The 14,088-nt window shown below is 36.2% G+C and overlaps 2 long non-coding RNA genes across 2 annotated transcripts in view; both read right to left on the bottom strand.

Moving 5' to 3' along the window:
• Window positions 1-7,127, bottom strand: LOC116549691. The gene is made up of 2 exons (XR_004268006.1): window positions 6,378-7,127; window positions 1-2,794 (listed from the first exon to the last, which is right to left on the bottom strand). It is a non-coding gene; the product is annotated as an uncharacterized LOC116549691 (long non-coding RNA).
• Window positions 7,128-10,258: 3,131 nt separating this feature from the next.
• Window positions 10,259-14,088, bottom strand: part of LOC116549689 — a 58,056-nt gene continuing 54,226 nt past the window's right edge. The window contains exons 4-5 of the long non-coding RNA XR_004268004.1: window positions 10,710-10,788; window positions 10,259-10,604 (exon numbers count right to left, since the gene is read on the bottom strand). This is a non-coding gene — a long non-coding RNA (uncharacterized LOC116549689). The remainder of the gene's footprint in view (window positions 10,605-10,709; window positions 10,789-14,088) is intronic.

Here is a 14,088-nt window from a genome sequence, read left to right as displayed (position 1 = left end):
TTTAATTATTAATGGTGACCAAAATTTTATTTAACTCATTAATGAAGGAATCGATAAAATGTTACAACTCATTTCAAAGGAATATTCGAAGAGAAAACAAATATATAGACATGCTAAGACTATAATGAATACAAACTGGCAAAATGAAATGAATAATATGAAAATGAATACAAACTGGCAAAACAGGTCAATATCAATAGGGTAATAATCAATTGTATTCCCCTAGACAATACTTGCATTTCTATAAACAAAGTCATTTGCATTATTATCAGTTTTCTACAACTTAAAAAATTGCAAAGTAGTTCAAAGATCACAAAAGGCTGAAAATCCCTGAAGGGTGCACTGGACAGGACACCCAGTATATTTTTGTCTTTGTACACTAAAAAACAACCCTCTGCCTCCCACCAAACCCCATCTTCCAAGACTATATTGGAATGGGAAAGTTTAAAGGTAGACGATGGGCATGCGTGAAATGATCTACATTGTAAAGACGGGAGGCATCTAAAATTAGGAGTAGGGGTGAGATTAGCAGGCAGAATATCAGTCCTCTAAAGATGTCCATGCGCCCATTCCCAGAACCTATGAATATGTTACATCATGTGGCAAAGGGGAATTCAAGATAGTAGATGAAATTAAGGTGGCTAATCAGCTGACCTTAAAATAGGGAGATTGTTCTGGACTCTTGGGATGGACTCTTGGGATGAAGGAGTCAAAAGAAGAGGTCAACAATGTGATGTGAGAGCCCTGCTCACTGTTGCTAGCTTTGAAGATGGACACCAAGAGCCAAGGAACGGCTGTAGCCTCTACAAGCTGGAAGGGGCAAGGAAATGGATCCTTCCCTAGAGAATCCTCCAGAAAGGAATGCAGCCCTGCCAACTCCTTGATTTTATCCCAGTGAACCCCATTTCAGATTTCTGAACTACAGAACTTTAAGATAATAAATCTGTTTTAAGCCTATGATCCTCCTTGCTCTTTCACATAAAAGGACCCTACACAGGGGACCCTACCTATGTAAGCCCTTACACTGGGCCTAGGTAAGTAATCCAGGATAATCTCCCCATATCAAGATCCCAAATTTACTCACGGCTGCAAAGTCACTTTTGTTGTGTAAGGTAACATATTCACAGGTTCTAGGGATTAGGATGCAGGATGTGGCACATTGCTGTGGGATCATTATTCTGTCTATTACAGAATTTCTGATTCTATTCCAAAATTTGTTCTTGTACTTTAATGATCTTGCCTTCACATGATATCTTGAGAGAATTCCTTAGTCTTGCAATTCACTAACTTGATCTTTTATGTTCATTCTGTTACATAATCCATTTTTAATTTCAGTAACCATGTTTTAATCAAGAACTCCAATCTGTATATAGTATGTGTGAACACAACCCCTGTATCTCTGAAAATAGGAAGTAGACTTGTTTTGATATTTCATTCTACTTTCTGTGTTAACTCTGTTTTCTTGGGAGTTAAATCTCTTTGTTTGAACTTATGTTTTCTTTGCCCTAGATTTTTCTCAAATATTTGTTGACTCTTCATTTCCAGGCTATACTTTTAAATGAATGTTTAAATAACGTAGTATTTATCTTTAAAGTATATTTCATTTCTTCAAAGTGAAGCTTTTCATTTCTATTGTTGGAATGAAGGTTCTGCTTTTGGGAGCACTGGTGACTGTAAGAAGGGTGTGAGAAAAGTTTCAGGAGGTGATAGTTAAGTCTGTGCAATAGAAAACAGCAATTAAGGAGGGCTCTAATACCACTTCAACTGGGGTCAGATTCTGGCTGTGCCATCCATGGCGTATACAGAAAAATTTATCTGACCACTTTGTGCTCCAGTTTCCCTGTCTTTACAATTGCGATGAGTGTACTCATCTGCATAAATTTTTTATGAGGAGTAAATGAATCAGTACATATAAAGCTATGAGAACAGTACCTGGCATATAGTAAGATTTTGATACATGTTAGCTATTTTTTGAATGTTCAATTTATGAACATGTGCACTAGTGATTGTATTTTTCAGCAAACTCTAGAGTCAGCTGGCCCCAGCCCTTTTTTTTCTGCCAAACACCTGTTGGCTGTTGTTGGTCTTGGTCCACACTATCTCTGCTCTTGAAATTATGAATCCCTCACCTCTGACTTTCTCCCATTTCTACTCTCCAAAAGAAATTAACAGTTTGATTTCCAGCCTCCCATAATGTTTCTATTTATACACAAGTATATATAATGCATAACATATAGTGACCTATATATCTCCCCTCTTTTCAAACATAATTTATCTCAACTTATTTTTTAATCATTATATTTTAGACCTGTTTTTATATAAATGTGCATATATGAGTTTTCTTAAAGGAAAAAAGAGAGGAAATGATTAGTAATTTTGTAAATGTTCCTAGGATAATAGGTTACATATTTGGGGAAAAAATCAAGCTAATTGAAGAATTGGATATAAAATACCAAATATTATCCAAAGAAAAACAGAAGTAAGTATCAAAGAAAAAACTCATTTTGGGAGATAACTGATTTGAGTACAAACATAAAAGATTTATTCAACAAAGTGGACTATATCCACATTTCCTCTCCATCTTCCCAGGTCCCATTGAAATGACAGTATAAATTTTAAAAATAAAACACATAGCAACTCTGGAAATCCAGGAGGACCCCACCTGCAGGCCAGGACAGCAAGGGTTTCTGGAACATAGAAAGCAGAGGCAAACAGATCAGTGATGAGACGACAGAGGTGAGGGACTGATACAGAAGCAAAAGCAGTTCCTCTAAAAGTGGTTTCCTCAGAAGCACTGCAAAAGAATGTTACATCAGAGGATTAAATCAAGGTGGTAGTTTTCACTTTAGGTTCCATTAGGTTCACAGAAGCATCAAAAAGGCTATATTCAATATATTCACAATAGAGATTTCCACTGTGTGTTTGATAATATCAAGCGATATTTTAGCAGTTCAAGGGGATCCTAGCAAAGGAGCCACCTGTGGACACGTGACCAAAGCTGAGTCAGGAGTGGCCACTCAAGCATTTATTCCTGGGTAAAAGCAAACATGCAATCCAGTAAACTGAGAATTCTGACAAGGGAGACTCAGATACCTTAGGTGACTAACTACTGCTTTGGGGGTTGGGGTGGGTATAAGAAGTCTTTATAACAACATTATCATTGAAAATAATAGCCAGTATGTATTTAGTTAATGATATGCTTTTGTTACTGTCACACTGATTTAACTTTTTTTCCCCAAGTCAAACTGTATCCAGGTTTATTAAAGATATTTTCCATAAACAGTCATGGTATTTCAGGCAGGACATGGGTAGGCAATCTCTAATAGTATACAACTTTCAAACTCCCTTCTTCAATGGACTACCAAAAATCAGAAAGCCACCATAAAAGCCAAAGAAGTCTTCATCTCATGCTCCGAACAGTTTAGAGTGAGAGTTGACATTTCACATTTCACATTTCATATGTTGTTTAACAGCTTTTCATGAGCTGACCCTGACTTTCAGGAAGTGGCATTAAAATGGCAGAATTTATCTGAAGATCCACAATCTAGAAAGGGAACCACTGCTCTTTTGAGGGGTGCCATTTCAGTGGCATCACTGGAAAGTCCAGATTGCCTGACACACTACTGGGGGTCAGGTCCCAACAGATGTCTGGGCTTAAGGGAGTTAAGTCTATGCTGAAAGATGGAATAAAAACGAATTTGTTTTTCCATATCACAAGGCTTTTGTGTGCCAAGGTGGCCATGTGTGTCAAAGTCAGGGAATCCCTCTTCCTGGAAGCCAATAGGAAGTCTCTCAAAATTAGAACGTAAAGGTGTTATCCATCAATCCAGCTTCAGAGACATTCTATGAGTGATATATACCCCTTCCCCCAAAACAACAATGAAATGTTTGTTCTGTGTGCTAACAAGATAGTTTAAACAAAAGGTAAAACACAGTTCTGCATTTTATGAAAGTTGATAAAAATGATTACTTCAAACTGTATAGTCACCAGAAGTGCACAGTTATCAAAAATGCACACACTTTCCCTGGCATCTCCAGCACCATCAACTTTCTGTGCCCTGTCTGTTTGGCATCTCCATTTTCTGCAGGGTTACTCCCCTCCTTGCCAGCATCAGCTTTTCCGTTTTTCCCTTTGGGTACCTTCTCTCCCTGCTTTGCAGGGGCCTTTTTAGGCTTGGGCTCTGGCTTGGGAGGAAGCAGGTTTAGCAGACAGCCTCATAGATCTTCTCTGTGGTTAGCCCTTCACCTTTCTCTTCGGTGTGGTGGCAGGACATAGTTGCTGGGTGTGGGTTTTGGGTGGCCCTGGAGTCATTCTCACCTCTTCACACTGCTCCTGATTTAATGTTGCAACATGTTTTAATAGTTTGTAGAGCTAGCCTCTCCCTCACTTCTCATTTTTAAAACATTCTTAGAGGTTTTTGCTGTCTTTCTGGTATCTCATTTAAAATTTACTTATCCCCAAGTTTTTTAAATAATGCATAAAATAAACTCCAACATGGCCTTTTAAAGGTAGAAAAATAAAAGATAAAATTTCTGCTAGATTAATTTTCTAAAAAGAGGAATATTGTAATGTTTGGAATTTTCTGAAAAATCAAAATAGTGCAAAAAAATCATATTTCAGTGAAACATGAACTCTTACATTATTTAAGTTAATTGATTAAGAAGAAAAGTTAGTATGTGAGACATTTATCCTTCTGAAATAAAGTTCAATCCTGAATATGCCTCTTTAATTATTCACATTCCTCCAAAGTTTTAAATCCAGGTGGTAGCTTCAGTTTAGTTTCCGTTAGGTTCACAGAAGCATCAAAAGGACTTTGTTTAGTATAGTCACAATTAGAGATTTCCACTGTGTATTTGATAAAATCAAGCAATATTTTAGGAGCTCAAGGGAATGTTATAAGTCCCAGAACCATAAAGGCTTGGCCTGGTTAGTGGATAACCCTAGCCTACCATGGTATGACACAACCATAAACTGGACAGAGAGAGTCAGGAGGCTGCTTCTTCCTTCCCCAGTGTGGAGAAGCTGTTCTCAGACCAGCAGTGACAGAATGGGAAAGGGCCACTTCAGGTGTTATTGAACCTGAATTTATAACATGTTGGGTTCCTTCTTTAAAAATAAAAGAAAACAAAATTCAGAATATACAGTTGCTAGGACCCATTCCAGAGACATGGAGGGGGCCCTTGTAGGTGAGGGGCCTGAAGCTTCAACTTAGTTCATTTCAGATAAGCAGGAAAGCCTCTGAGGGACCTCTCCATGGTGGAGGCCTGCCCAGGATGCATAACTACTGTAGCCTTCTAGAGTAACGCGGTGTGGCAGAGAAGGGGGCCTCGGTTAAATTAATGAGGTGCTTTTATTTTTTTCCTAGTGAAGGTTAGCAAGAAGGACAGATCCCTAGAACTCAGTAGTGAGGAAGGAAAATAGACATTCTTGTCGTAAGAAGGATGGGAAGGTGCTCGCCATATTATTTTAAATGTTAGAAGTTCCCTGTGCTCTAAACTGGTAAAGCAGGACACACCTATCCATTATATCTTAATGCCTCTGAAGTTAATTGTGTACTTAATGAAGAATGGAAATCAATTGTATTGTTGTAAGAGCAATCTGTCAATATAAATCTGTTCCCACAGATTTTTAGGAGTGTTACTCTTTCTAATACATTGTGGCCACTCCTTTTATTTCAACTGTGCCTCATGCAGATGTGATTTGCAGCTAAGTTCGGGTCAACTCCATTGACTGTGCTCATCTTCTCAAGGCATTATCTACTCTTTCATTTCCTAATTAATATAGTCAACACCCATCCTACCGTCTATTCAAGGCGCAGTGAAATAATGAACTCTCTAATTCCACCTTATTCCTTTTTACTCTCCTTAGCCCAGGAATTACTGAGTCAAACTGAATTTACCTCCTAATGTCCTTCCTATTCATTATCTCCTTGTAATTCAATGTCAGTTTTGGATTCTGGACTCTTCTCTCATTTTTAGAATATTGCAGTATCTTCTAACTCTTTATTGTTATTCTTTTCTTCCAATAATTTTTCTATAATGCTGCCAGACGGGGCCCTTTTAAAACACAAATAGACCATGTCACCATCTGCACAAAAACCTTCGTTGGTTCCTTATTCCTTAAAACAAGCTCTGGTCTGTCAAGGGACTATGGAAACATAGCCACTATTGTTGGCAGAGTTTTACTTTTGTGTAATATGTTCTGAATGCCTACAGGAAAAAAGTCTGAGTTGTAGGTGGAATTCCAAGACCATTACTTTTATTTCTCTTCTTACATGTACTCTACATGCAAATAGCATTAATAATTTCTTACTTCATTGGTTTCCTTTCTGGTACTCAACTCTATTCTGTTTTTACTCTTTTTCCAGGAGTCTTACCTCTCATTCTAATAGTATTTAGCTTCTAAGTGTTTTTCTCAGGTTTTGCTTTTCATTTTTTAAAACAAGTGTAGTTCTTTATATTAGCCACTCTCTCGTTCCATTTCTTTTTGAATGACCTTTCTTTTCCAGAGAACCATTGGCAATTTGAGTCCCATGAAAATAAGAAACAGTTTTTGACATGGAGTAGACACTGCTTGCAACTATCTTAAAAAACTAAATAAGCGGTGACCTATATTCTGAATTGTAAGTGATTTTTAAATTGCTCATGAAAATAGAAGAGTCTTGGTAGAGAAACCAGATTGCTTCAAGTGCATAATGGTGAGAAAGCTTTTGTCTCACGGAATAGTTGTCATATAAGCTTATAATTCAGCTCTAGTTACTAGTGATCTGTGTGGTGAAAGTAGGTTGATAACTTCAGTTCATTTTCCAATAGAAAAATGTCAGAATTTAAGCAGGCCTCAAAGGGCTATGAGAAACTGTGTCTTCTAAAAGAGAATATGTTGAATGGGCATAACTGGCTTGGTCCTGGTTACCAAGAGAATCACTTTCTTGAAGCGTGGTGTGACCTTTCATTTCCCCAATGTACGCTTACATTGTACATTGTACAATGTACAATTACAATGTACGCTCCACATTCTGTATGTGGAGCTTACAGAATACTGACCAAGAGTCAAGTGAACAAACAAAGGAGCAGGAAAAAGAAGAGATGTTCTGACCTAATAGATAAATAAGTAAATGTTTAAAAACCTGCCTTGTTTGGATGTTTTCATAATTAATTTTAATGGTTAAATGAATACTTTCTTAATTTTTGTTTTGGGGATATACTGGTTGTATACAAATGAAAAAGTGAAATTATTCAAAATCTTCTTTCGCTCTCTTAATTGCTTTACAGGACATAAAAATTCAGAGAATTGGCAGGATTTTAATTCAACCCACACAATCCAGTTTTAATTTTAATTAAGCCCTAAAATATTTTTGAAAGCCTACTATATGCAAAGTGTTCTATACAGTGCTGAAAAGAATGCAAAGCTATTACAAGGCTCTTGTGAGAGAAAAAAAAAGGAAAAATGAGAAAATGTATATAGGCATTGTTTGTAAACTATACAATATTTATATGTCAGTTATAATAACTATTATCATTATTATTAAACAAACATCCTGTCTCCTGGAGCTCACCATATTTTTGGGGATATAGATATCTAAATAATTAATACTAGGAAGGCTGAAATGAGCATACAACCAAATTTTATGAGAATCAGAAAAGAGAACAAAGTTAATTCTATTTGAAAAATCTGGAAGTTTTTATAGTTGAGCCTGGAACAACACGGGGTTAGGAGAACCAACCCCCTGTGCAGTGAAAAATTCACATATAACTTTTGACTTCCCCAAAACTTTAATAGCCTACTGTTGACTACAAGCCTTACCAATAACATGAATAGTTGATTAAGACATTTTTTGTGTGCTATATATATTATATACTGTCTTCTTACAATAAAGTAAGCTAGATAAAAGAGAATGCTATTAAGGAAATTATAAGGAAAAGAAAAATATATTTACTATTTATTGAGTTGCTATGGATCATCATAAATGTCTTCACCCTTGCCATCATGTTGACTAGGCTGAGAATATACCATTGTATATTTATAAACAGTTTTACTGAGATATGATTCACAAGCCACACAATTCACACATTTAAAGTGTAAACTCAAATGATTTTAGTATAGTTACAAGGTTGTGCATCCATAACTACAATCTGATTTCAGAACATTTTCATCCTCCCAAGTAAATTCCAGCCTATTAGCAATCATTCCTTCTAGTCATGTTGACCAGGAGGAAGAGAAGGAGAGGTTGATCTTACTGTCTCAGTAGTGGCAGAGGTGGAAGACATGAAGGAGGTGAAAGAGGAGGCGGGAGAAGCAGGTCACACTCAGTGTAACTTTACAGAAATCCTTTGTAATTTCTGTCTAACTTTTTTGCTTTTTCATTTCTCTAAAAATGTTCCTATCTGCTACGAATCCTTATTCAACCATTTATTTTAGTCTCAGTGCCTCTATGATAGAAGGGTCTAGGCTGTAAAAGAAGTCAAAAGCAGTCTTGAATAATAGGAACCTTCTGCCAGGTTGTCTAATGTCAATTTATTTCCTGGCATTGCTCCTTCTATATCTTCTTCCTCATAATCTGTCACAGGGTTGGAAGCACTCTCCATCACATCATCTTTTAATTCCTCTGGTGTGATATCTATTAGCTCTTGATTTTCTCCAAGATACGTATCTTGAAACCCTTCCCTATAATCTTTTTTTGCCATATCCACAATCACTTTCATGATTTCCTTGACTGGCTCTGTAATAAATCCTGTGAAGTCATGTAATCTGGACACAGTTTTTTTCACCAGGAATTTATTGTTTCAGGCTTGATGGTTTTCATGCTTTTTCTGTAACAACAATGGCGTCTTTAGTGGTGTGATCTTTCCAAACTTTAATGATTTTCTCCATACCAGGGTTCTCTTCCACAGTGTTGATAATCCTTTTCTCATAGATTACTGTGTGTAATGAATGTTAAAGGTCTTTATGATTCCCTGGATTTAGAGATGTTGTGTGTGTTGTTGCGGGGAGGCACTGCTGGTGAGTAGACCACGTTGATTCCTTTGGCTTTGAACTTATGGGGTTCTGGGTGACCAGGGACATTGTCCAATTTGTCCAATATCAAAAGAATTTTAAAAGACAGTCTCCTACTGGCAAGGTGCTTCTTTACTTCAGGAAAAAACATCAGTGGAACCAACCCAGAAAGGGTTCTCAGTGTACAGACCTTATTGTTCTGCAAACAAAAGACTAGCAGCTGGTGTTTATCTTCTCCCTTCAAATCTCAAGGTTTCCACATTGAGATACCATCTCAGGCCAGTTAGAATGGCGATCATTAAAAAATAAGGAGACAATAGATGCTGGAGAGTATGTCGAAAAATAGATCCTTCACTTTCTTTTCCCTTTTTCTCATATAGTGACTTCACTTTGTCTTGAATTGTATTTGAGGCTATAGATATGCCTTTCTTATAGCAATGCTGCACTCACATAAAATCTGCATTTTCAATACAAGGTAAAAAATACTTCACAAAAAGTACAAAGTTTTTATGCTGCTGGAATAGCTGCAGCAGCAGTTTCATAAGTTTTTTTTTTTTCTTACAGTGGTTTTTTTGCTGGATTTGTCTTCAAGTGGCTTTCAACCACAGGGGCAGAACTCAATCTATGGTATCTATAGAAAGCAATTCAACTTTTTCTTATAATGCCACTTTTCTCTGCTCCTTGGGAGCACTTCTTATGTCTCTAGTGGCACTTCATATTAGTCCATGGTATTATTCAAGGTTTATGATTGCACTAAACACAATTTAAAATATGCAAAAATGGTGAGGGGTCACTTTTTATTGGGATATGAAATTTACTGGAAGGATGAACTGTTCATGTGGAGATGATTAGTATCACATGGTGTTTTAAGCAGATACAACCCTTGAGCTCACCATATTGGCAAGAGGAGATGGCTATAAAGTTATTACAATAGTAGAGTATATACTATCATTAATTTATGCAATTATGATTTCATACTGCATCTTTATGTTTGTTTACATTTCTCTCAACTGCAAATGGCAACCTGTGAGGCTGTAAGTGCATATGTTTTAAGAAATCTTTACTTTTTATACAATATCTGTATATGTTTTAGGGTAGTAAATGAGGAGTAGAATAATATTTACTAATATTTTATGCATTCATGACATATCTAACTTTTCCTTAATTTTTAAAATATTTTAGCTGCAAGATTTATCTATTTTTTTCAAATTGTAGCAAATCTCCAAAAATTTTCCAATATATTTATTGAAAAATTGTCTGCATATAAGTGGATCCATGCACTTCAATCCTGTGTTGTTCAAGTCAACTGTATTTATTTTATAGAAAATAAAAAGTATGCTGATTATCTCAGTTTTACCCATTTACTTGTTTTCATATGATTTTATCAACATCAGTTTTAAAATGTATCCAACTGAGACACGAAGACTTATTTTTCTGAGTACTTTTTATAAAACTACCAAGTTGCCTTCCCTTCATAATGCTCTTTCCCACAAGCTGAATCCAGAAGAGTTTTAGGGATATTTATTTGTGTTCATTTTGAAGATATTTTCAACCAGTGTGGGTACACCTCTACTTACAGAAAGGCCACAATCAAGCTTCTTTTTATTGGCTTAAAAATAAAAAGAGAGGTTGACAAGAAACACTTTCTGTCTCTACACTCATTTTCCCGTTCTGCACTTGTGCTCTGTTGCCTTCATTAAAGAGAAAAATTCACCAGTCACAACTTCCTCCTCCTCATCTTTGGAGGCGGATCAAATTTACTATCTTGGTTCACAGGAAATGGCTGTAGAGGACTGTAAAGCACAGAGGTTAAAGGTGAAGTTCTAGACAAATGAGCTACTTCTTCTTTAAAGTCAACTAACAAAAACCCAACCTAACTTTCAATGGAGTTGAAACAGCCTTATATTGGAAGAAGTTACCATCTAGGACTGTCATTGCTAGAAAGAAGTCAGTGCCTGACTTAAAAGCTTCAAAGGATAGGCTAACTCTCTTGGTGGGAGTTAATGCAACTGGTGACTTTAAGTGAATGCCAGTGTTCATTTGCCATTCCAAAAATGCTAAAGTCCTTAAGGATTATGTTAAATCAATTCTGCCTGGGTTCTATCAATGGAACAACAAAGCCTGGATGACAGTACACCTGTTTACAGCATGGTTTGCCAAATAAGTCCACTGTTGAGACATACTGCTCAGAAAACAAGACTTCTTTCAAAATATTATTGCTTACCTGGTCACCAAAGAGCTCTGATGAAGATAAACAAAGGGATGAATGTTGTTTTCATGCCTGCTAACACAGCATCCATTCTGCAGCCCATGGATCAAGTAGTAGTTTTGACTTTCAAGTTTTATTATTTAAGAAACACATTTCATAAGACTGTAGCTACCATAGCTGTTGGATTTGGACAAAGTATATTGAAAACCTCTTGGAAGAGGTTCACCATTCTAGATGCCATTAAGAACGTTTGTGACTCATGGGAGGAGGTCAATATACCAACATTAACAGGAGTTTGGAAGAAGTTGATTCCAGTTCTCACTGATGACTTTCAGGGGTTGAAGACTTCAGTAGAAGAAGTAACTGATTGGGAGGCCGAGGCGGGTGGATCACGAGGTCAAGAGATGGAGACCATCCTGGTCAACATGGTGAAACCCCGTCTCTACTAAAAATACAAAAAATTAGCTGGGCATGGTGGTGCGTGCCTGTAATCCCAGCTACTCAGGAGGCTGAGGCAGGAGAATTGCCTGAACCCAGGAGGCGGAGGTTGCGGTGAGCCGAGATCGCGCCATTGCACTCCAGCCTGGGTAACATGAGTGAAACTCTGTCTCAAAAAAAAAAGAAGTAACTGAAGATTTGATGGAAATAGCAAGATAATTAGAATTAAAAGTGGAGCCTAAATATGTGACTTAATTGCTGCAATCTCATAAGAAATCATGAACGGATAAGGAGTTGCTTGAGATGGAATCTACTCCTAATGAAGATGCTGTGACCATTGTTAAAATGGCATAGAATTTAGAATATTACATGAACTTATAATCAAACAGTGGTAGGGTTTGAGAGGATTGACTTCAGTTTTTCAAGTTATATTGTGGGTAAAATGCTATCAAATAGCATTTTGCTGCAATCATCACATGCCACAAAGACATTTTTTGTGAAACGAAAAACAATCAATGCAGCCAACTTCACTGATACCTTATTTTAAGAAATTGCCACAGCCACCCCAGCATTCAGCAAACTTCTCCCTGAACAGTCAGCAGTTATGAGCATCAAGGCAAGAATTTCCACCAGCAAAGAAATTACAACTTGTTGAAGGCTTAGTAGAATATTTTTAGTAACAAAGTATTTAAAAATTACAGTGTGCAGATTATTTTTAAATATAATGCTATTGCACACTTAATAGACTACAGTATAGTATAAACATAACTTTTATATGCACTAGGGAATCAAAAAATTGTGTAACTCCCTTTATTGCAATATACTGTGGCAGCCTGGAACCAAATCTGCAGTATCTCCAAGGTACGCTTGTATTTCTGGCATAAGTTACATTCCTCAGCCCAAAGAGTACTTCCCTATGTGCATGATTTGGAATAAACTTTCAGTCACTCTTTAATTTCTGAAGATACACAATTCACAAAGTCTTAGCACCAGGTGTGAAAGAAAAGGATAAAGATATACATTAAACTTTGAGGTCTGTTTCATAGACTAGCTTAAGAAATAAAGTGTTGTGTCTTCTTTCTTACTCCTCAAGGATTTAAATACAGAAATTTGTTAAATTTTGTTTTTCAGTTATCTTATAATCAAATTCTTTATGTGCTAAGTACTATATATTTTACAAACTTTAAATATAGCATTTGAGATCCCTTGTAGTTGTTTAGTGCTACTATTGATAAGAATAAAGCTACAATATTTCATTTAAAATAAGACATCATCAGTTTTAAGACAATCCTGATTTCTGCCATGTGAAATATTTTAAAAAGTAAATCTTAGAATCTACTGACATTACAATTTATTGGAATTTTAATGATACTAGTATAAAATATAATCTATAGTCTGTAAAGTTAGAAGTAGAGGAATTTGTAAAACTAGACAAATTTGCATCTGGAATTAAAGATATTAGAGACTTTGAATTCTAAAAGCATAAAATACATTTTATGTTTTATGCACATAGCTATGTGCATCAAATTATTAAAGAGACTCACAAATATTTATCCTTATACTTGTCAGAGACTTTAAGATGTTAATAGCTGAAAGTAAAAATAAGCATTCTTAAAGAAATTGGGTTAACTAACGACTAATTAATTACCCTTATCAAGCCCCCAGAACCACCAAAGGGAAGGAAATTAAGCTTCTATTTTCTTCTGTTTTGAACTTCCCAGGTTCACCCTTTAATTTATCATAGAAGGGCCAAATTTATCAATGTCCAATAATTATCAATTATCAATTATCAAATTATCAATGTGTTTGCTACAGGCAATGTGGGTCTGTATAACTTTTGAAGATTACTGTATTATGTTTTAATTTTAGTATCTCACCACAATTCATGCTGCTTTCAAAATTTAGTCACCTCCCCAAATCCTGTGGACTCTTTTTATCATTTATTCATTGACCAAGAATGATGGAGCATTAATTCTGTGCCAGACACTCACTTAGGAAGTAGGGATAAAATAATAAGAAATTTTCTCCTTGTCCTCAAGTGAACAGTTTTACAGGGGAGACAGTTTCAGTCACACTGTCGCAGCATTTCTATGGTTTGTATACTTCATAGTGAGTCCAAATAATGGCCAAAAGGAAGAGATAATGATCTCTGCTTTAGAGTTAATAGGAGAAGCTACAACAGCTGAGCCTTGAGAATGAAAAGGAAGGAATTTAGCAGGGCTATAAGGAGAAGGGATGATGGTGGCACTTTAGGCAGAGTGAACAGCATGGCACATTTTGTTTTTATGTGTGTCTCATCTCACAGACCTTCTAGAGTGAAGACCTCAAACTTTAGTAAAGCCTACCACCCAAGCCAGGGAAAGACAATGTTTAGCAAGTATGTTTTTTTGTTTTTTTGTTTTTTTCCAGTAAAAATAAAATGAGGGATCTGGTGTAGAGAATATTG

The sequence above is a fragment of the Sapajus apella genome, unplaced genomic scaffold (assembly GCF_009761245.1).
Source record: "Sapajus apella isolate SASKATOON/1434 unplaced genomic scaffold, GSC_monkey_1.0 scaffold6, whole genome shotgun sequence".
NCBI classification, from domain to species: Eukaryota; Metazoa; Chordata; class Mammalia; order Primates; family Cebidae; genus Sapajus; species Sapajus apella.
Note: the sequence above shows the minus strand (reverse complement) of the source record. Positions and strands in the feature narration are given on the sequence as shown.